Source organism: Sciurus carolinensis, chromosome 4, assembly GCF_902686445.1.
Source record: "Sciurus carolinensis chromosome 4, mSciCar1.2, whole genome shotgun sequence".
Lineage (NCBI taxonomy): Eukaryota > Metazoa > Chordata > Mammalia > Rodentia > Sciuridae > Sciurus > Sciurus carolinensis.
Genome location: NC_062216.1, coordinates 8,452,695 through 8,460,380, shown reverse-complemented (window position 1 = coordinate 8,460,380; position 7,686 = coordinate 8,452,695).

Genomic DNA, 7,686 nt, shown 5'->3' with positions numbered 1-7,686 from the left:
CCAGGGACGCCAGGCTCCCCGGGCCTCATGCACAGGCAGGGCTTAAACACTTTCACCAGGCAGCACGAAGGTCATGAACTGAGACGTGGCCCAACATCAGTGTGAGGCCGGGACATTCACTAGAGCGGAGGAGTGAGGGACCTTACTCCTGGTTTGCTGGGGATAGTCCTGAGTGACAGTTGTTGTCCCCGTGCTGGTCTGCCAGATTTGTCACCACTGAATGGAAGCTGATTTAGTCCTGCTTGAAAGGAGGTAGGACTGGCTGGGAGCCCTCGCTGGTACTCCCCGCCTCGGCCACCCCTGCATCTGGTGGGGTGTGAATGTCTAGGCACGAGAGCACCCGCGGGGTGCAGTGGCGAGTTCTTACCTGCACCCAGTGCTGGATGGGGAGACACTGGAGCGGGCCTGCCTTTCCGCCAGCCCTTTCCCCGCTCAGTGGAACCCTCTTGGGGACAGCACAAGGCCTCCCTGAGACATGGAATGCAGGCACACAAGTGACCCAGGAGGGCCACCTCCCCAAGCTGGGTGGTGCTGGGAAAGACTCCAGTCACTCAGGCCTCAGCCTCGTGTGCCACTGGGAGTCTCAGGAGCCAGTGGGAATAGCAGGAGAGGTAAGCCACACCTAAGAGGAGCCCCTCAGTTGGCACGGGAGCTGGCAGGCAGGACGTCGGCAAGCGGTAGTGTGACTCTGCAGCTGGTTACCTTAGTGTCTGCTCGTTGCTGTCAATTTCCAATAAACCCTTTTGGCAACAAGGAGTTTAGCAAAAGCAGAGTATGCCAAGAGTGGCGAAACCATACGCATCTCTGCGCTCTCTTTTCTAGGAAAGTTAAACACAACGCCGTAATGTGCGCGGACCCTGCACCACGTGAGCCACGGCCTTGTCATAGACTGCGGAAGGAGAGTGAGCAATCTGCCCGAGAGGCCTGAGCATCTGCCAGAGGGCAGCAGGAACTCAGCAGAGCCCCTGGAACCCGGGACTCCCCCGGGGCCAGTGCGCCCACTGCAGTTCACGCGGTCCTGTTCTCCATCACGGCCAAGTTTTCTGACACATGATCCGGAGATCAGTGACAGCTGTTTGTGGAGGCCAACACTGTGGAAGAATTTCACACCTGGTTACAAGATGCCAGTTCTGTGTAGAATCCAGCACAACAGTGGGTTACAGTATAGTGCAGGTTTCTATCTGTGCCAGGCCAAGGGAGGCATTTGGAAATTCATTCTGTGCAGGGTTCGGAATGCCTCTCAATATTGCAAAGGCTATCAGAAATCCGATAAAAAAACTCAACATCAAAGATAAAAGTACTTGCTTTTGAGGTGATAATACAAATACAAATGCTGGTAGATCTTAGCTCCTTGGGAAAGCGACTTTCTCACTAGATTTTTTTTTTTTAAGAAAACAACTGCACAGAACTCCCAAGAAGAAATGTACTTAGAATTGTCTCACAGGCATATAGAAGTCACAGCTGCACCCAGAGGGACAGAAAGCAGAAATGAGGATGTAAGAGGGGTGGAGAAGGCGCTGAGCAACCTGAAATGGCAGCGGGACTCCTCCCAAAAAGGCACTGTGCGTCAGGGACAGTTGACATTCCTTCATTTCACAAATATTAATTGACCAATTATTTGTACCAGGCACTGTTAGGCTCTGGGGACTCAACAGTAAACAAGTCAGACGAGGTCCCCCACTTTTGAGGAGCCTGAATTCTCATGCAGGATGCCAGTGATTAAGTAAACAAGATACTCGCGGCTGGGACAGGCACAGATCTCGGGCAACCTTGGGGTGGCAGTGACGGCACCGCCAGGCTATTAAGTGCCAATTGTATGTTTGAGGCATAAAACAGGCACTCAATAGCCTATTGGAACAGGCCTCAAATGAAAGACAGAAAAGAGACTGATAGAGCCCTCCAGAGCGCACAGCCTGGGGTTCTCATGGGGGTTCCCAGCCTCAGAGCTTCCCTCCCTGGCCAAAAGATGAGCCCAGTCCCAAGGAACCAGTCAGGATACTCCGTTGCCATGGGCCACAGGGATTGGACCAGCCCTGGGCATAGGACCCACACTGGACCACCTGAAGTACCCCATCCTCCCCGACTCGCTGCACCCTCAGTCAAGACTGATTCTGGAATTTTCCTACTTAAGGTTGACAGGAACCCCTTCTTGTTTGTTTGTGAGGCCATAGGCACTAGGAGGCCAGAATAGCCTGCCACTGAGATTCCAGTCCAAGAGAAGGAAGACAACAGGGCAAGAGAAGCAGAGGAGAGATCGAGAGATTGCCTCCTTAATCCAGTCACCTGGGAGGCAGCTCCACCCTGTCATCCAGAAGTTGGTTATCGGAGCCAACATGCACACACCCATTATTTGACTGAGGTCAGTGAGACAGGAAGGGCAAGGACTGCTTCATCCATGACAGATAAAGAAACTGAGGCTCAGACAGGTGGAATTATTGCTCAAGAGCACTTGACTAATTGAGGGTGAAGTCAAGCAGAGGCAACCAAACTCTGAACCACCTAGATGAGAGCTCTAGTCCTGTCCACTTCTGCAGAGAGCACAGCCCCTGTCCCCAGGACCACCACGTGCCCAGGTGAGCTATTCCCCCAAAACCACCCTTTTATTCTGGACTCCGAGGGAGATCACGGCATCTACTCAGGTGAAAACCACTCAGCCCAGGAGCAGAACCTCTCCTCTGGGAACTTGCACTTCAAAGTCTAGTGGGGTCAGGAACAAAATGGAACAGACTGCTTTGTCATCTTCACTGCTCCTTCCTCTGAAATTGTCTACTCCATCTGCAGCATTGCCACCTCCTAGTCACTCAACGGGCCATCTTCTGTCAGCTGCATGAGTCCTGATTCAGGGACCGCTAACATCCTACCCTTACAGTTACTCACACTGTCACTTGTAAAATATCCTCCAAAGAACCAAACTCTAAAGTTCCTTTATACCTACTCAAAGGAATGAGGCATGGAGGTCATTGGCAGCACCTGTGTTTTTGAAATGAGAAGCAAGGCAATCTTTGTGTCCTTTCTAAGGCTACTTCCTCCTCCCACATGCTGAGAGCTTGGCTCCCAGCCATGGTTCTCAGGCGTTGGGGCCAGGCAGAGAACTGGGACATGGGAACATGGGTTTTCTAAGCCTGAACCAGACTTCCAATATGATGAAACTACGTTTTGCAGGCCCCATCATTCCGGAAGTGTCTCTCAGGAGGTTGTCCTTCCTGTGGGTTTCAGATTTCCAGCAGAATCTGGAAATGCATTTTCCGTTGACCCTCAAAGCAGAGGAAGAGGCACGGCTGAATTGCCCGTAGCCTCTGTGTAAACCACCCTTCCTATTTTCTTCCAGAGGACTCAAATGTCCTGGGTTTATTTTTGTGAGTAGGGGTAGACTAGACAGGTCAACAAAGGCTTTGGAACTTTTTTTTTTTTTTTTTTTTTTTTGGGTGCTGGGATCGAACCCAGGGCTTTGTGCTTGCAAGGCAAGCACTCTACCGACTGAGCTATCTCCCCAGGCCCGGCTTTGGAACTTTTGTAGCAAAGCGACAAAGCTGTCAGTGAAAGCTGGCAGCACCACCCAAGATTCTGCCAGAAGCACTGATTTCGGTCAGCAGCCGCAGTCTCCAGAACAACAGCAAAGGGGCTCATGGCATCTGCAGAAGGAATGCAGCCATTTGTAGTTGGCAGGCTCATGGAGTAGTCTCTGCACAGAGGCATGAACCTGCAAGTGTCCCTGCCATCCCTCCTGTGGGCCACTTCCTAGTTCCTAGTTGGCCTCTCCTCTGATTCCAGCCAAGGCTACAGAAAACCACGTCACAAGGTTCCAGTTCACTCCACATGCATGCAGGCACCTCCTCTCAAGTCTATGCCAAGTGTCTGCTGTCTCCTGTCCTGGGTCTTCTCTGATGTCACACAGTGGGTCTTCAGGATCCACGCATGCACACCCTGGAGGTGCATGGTCAGAACACCCTGTGCCTAACCCAGCTAATGGGAGGCAGAGTCCATGGCCAATGCTTCTCCCAGTTACACCTGGGGTGAACAATTCTGAGACAGAGCTCCATTAGTCTTCTGCAGGACCCAGGGAATCAAGCACTGGTCACCCACAATGGTGGACAACTTGACCCCACACCTCAGGTTGGCTTTCCCTTTGGGTCTCGCTCCTGCTCTCTGAGGTCACTTCTCAAAGTCACATAGCTCCACCTTTCTTACCCCACATACCCTATTGCTGCATAACAGACTACTCTAAAATTCAGATGTTTCAAACAGTAATCACTATTGTGCAATTCAGGCAGATTATCTGAAAACGAGGACAGGTTGTCTGCTCCACGTGGCATCCACTGGGACATCCCAGTGGGACTGAAGGATCCACTTCCTAGGCAGTTGGCCTGTTGACCAGGGCCTTGATTCTCCCCAAGGGGCCTCTCCAGGTGGCCACCTGGGCTTCCTCACAACATGGCAGCTGGGTTCCCTCAGGAGGAGAAGGAAGTCGGCAGTCTTCTACAGGTGTCATTTCTGCTGCATTCCATCCACAGAGGCGGCGTCAGGCTGACCAGAACCGAGGCGGCAGGAAAGTAGACAGGGCTTTCAGTGCAGGAGAGGCAGGCATTTCAGTCATCGTTAATCTGTCACAATTAACTGAGTAAATGAATCAATGAATGAATGGAAATTAAGTAACCCTCCCCCATTCAGCTGCTACCACCGTGCCTGAACTCCTGGAATCAGCTATTACTTTGATTTTGAGACTAGAGGGTTTTTTGACTTCCGAGACCTCAAATGTTCAAGCTGAAGAGGTCTAAGAGGTGCGGTAATCCACTTCAGTACCTCATAGTACAGCTGGAGACAAGGAAGGGGAGGGAAGGGGCTTGTCGAAGTCACTGTCCTGACTGTTGGCAGGACAGGCATCAGCCCACTGTTCCCATCCCACCCGCCTTCTCCACCCAGGGATGCTGAAGGTGCGTGAGAACGGCTGCCTGCCCCACAGGAACTGGCCTTCCAGTGCCTTTTCCATCTTAGCTCCTAGAAATACTGCTGCCCCAATTCTCAGGAGCCCAAGGGGACCCTGGAGGTGAGCAGAGGGTGCCAGAGAGGGAAGCTGCTCAGACCAGGGCAGCCCCTGCCATGCATCCTGACCAGCTCCACATTGTGCCAAGGGTGACCCATGGCCAGTCATGGCCACCGGCCTGAGGGTCATGTGGTCCTCCGGTGCAAGGACAGCGTGCTACTACACACCTCATGGACACTTGTGAAACCTCGGCAATGTGCAGGGCAAAGAGGAAAATGTGAAAATGAGACGACAAACTTGGTCTCTGACTTGTGGTGTGTACCTTCCAAGGCGGGCGCCGCACATCATTCTCCCCATCCTACACGTCAGGAGACGGGCTCAGAGGAGCTGGGTAGTTCAGCTCTGGTTCCTCAGCAAAACCTCACCTTCTGGGGCCAAACGCAGGCCCATCGTCCACTGCTATCCCCAAATCGCAATGGGACTGCCCCTGCAGAAGACCAGGTCTAGAGGTGAAGCCACAGCAGCTCCCGCTCAGCCAGCAAGGAGGCGGTCCCCGACACACATGAGGACCTCAGGACCACAGGAGGGCAGAGGAGGGTTGGCCTTGGGTCAGGAGGCCCAGGAGAGGCTGGGTGGGGAGGCCTCTGGAGGCTGAGCCAAGGCTCCTGGGTGGAGACTTGCGGCTGTTTGTCAGGTGCTGTGGTCCTCTAGGGCTGGCTGGTGGGATTTAGTGGGTGCAGAAGGGCTGGGGCAGTGGGTAGGGGGTTGGGGATCCTGTACTCCAGGTTCCAAAAAGAGACATAGGGGGCCTGTCTTGAGAGCGTGCTTGCCTCACGAGCCCTGAGGTTTCTGAAGCGGCTTGCTTACCCAGGGCCAAGTCCCTGCACAGAGCCTGTCCCTGGACGATCACAGCCTGCCTCGCTGCACAGAGGGGACACACAGGACAGTACCCCCCAAGTGCCCTGGGGCAGCATCTCCAGCTGGCACCCAGGGTCTCTGCCCCTCCTGCCTGGGAAGAGAGGCTTCCTCCTGAGCAAGACGGTGCACGTCGGGCAGCAGCCCCAGGCCCAGGGCTGGTTCCCAGCTCTCTGGGGCAGCCGGGCCAAGCTGCTGACTCACCCTGCAGCCCTCAGACGAGTCACTTCCCTCCTGGCACCCAGAGTGGAATTGAAAGTGGGCATCCCTGTGTCCCCGGATCTGAGGCTGGACTCCCAGAAGGTCCTTTCCAAGCGGGGCCGACTCCCTGGCGGTAACTGAGGGGAGAGGCCAGGGAGCAGGGACAAGTCACTAGAAAATCCCCTGAAACAGTGCTGCACTCAGAAAGAGAAAACCGCCTGCTTAACTGCACAGCCCACATTTGACAAGAAAGCTCCACTACCTCTTGGTGACAGAAAGGTGCACAGCAGTGTCCTCGGGTGGCTGTGCCACTGGAGAGGGACACAGCTCAGGCTGGGAGTGAGAAGGTCAGGATCACAGGGGTCCCCGGGCAGAACCACAGGACTCACTCTGTGGTAGGTGAGGGGTGTCTTCATTTGGGACACTGGGTTTCTCCCACAAACGGAGGTCTGGTGACATCGGGAGCCAAAAAGGGCCTAGTAGAGGGGCCACAGGTGGACGTCCAGATGCCACCACAAGGCACACAGGGACACAGAAGGACATTCAGGCCACATGCTCACTCTTCTAAAACATAAGTTTACAAAACAACGTAATCCCAATTTTCTAAAAGAAATTTAAAATGGATGTTCTAAATATCTATGTGTATTATGTATCAGGGAGAAAGTTCTAGAAGCCAAACAATGCAACATTAATAGAAGGTGGAATTAATAGAAAGGAATCTCCCTCTCCCTCCCTTTCTCTTTCTTTCTCTTGCTGTGTTTCTGTATGTCCAAGTTTTCCACATTTATTTATATAACATATTTAAATAAAATAAACAATAAAAGATTTTTTAAATGGGTCTGGAGAAGGCAACTCAGAACTTAGCATCCTATCATCAGCTCCATAGGGTGGTGAATCCTAATGCCAATCGTTAGTGTCACCCCCAGGATCTGTTCCAAGGGGGTCAACAGGCCAGCAAGCTTCTGTGACGTGTGTGTGCCAAACATGGCCCACATTTCCTTCCTCACCAAGCTCTGGTCAGGACGGTGTTACAAATCCTTCTCAGCGTGGGGGATGGATATAGCCTGGGGAGTGGCAGGGATCACAAACAGAATTAAAGTTTTCTGGAATCATGGAGAGGGTACCATATTAGGACTTTAATCTCACCATTGACCAACTCCTGAGTTATTTCTGCTGCTTCTGTTTATGACCATATACTGAAACCTCTGGCCGAAAACGAAGCCACTGGTCTAAGATCGAATCCTGAGCAGAGGGCACAAAAGTCCACACTAGAGCCCCGAGCAGCCATGCAGTCCTCCAGCAAGGTGATGGGACACCTACTATGTTCCCGCCACAGAACAAGTCCCATGGAACCAAGATCAATAAGATGCCTTTCTCAGATAAACATGTTCCCAGACTAGTGGGAGGAGAGAGACTTAAATCCAGAGAGATTACATCATCACATTAATAAATGCCTTGTGAGAATATGGTGGGAATACACAGAAAATGGGGTCCCAGTCAGCTTGGGGTGGGGACTGAGAGAGGGTAAGCTTGAGGGGGGGACATTGAGCTGGGTTCTTGGACATCATAGGAATCCACCAGGCGAGAAT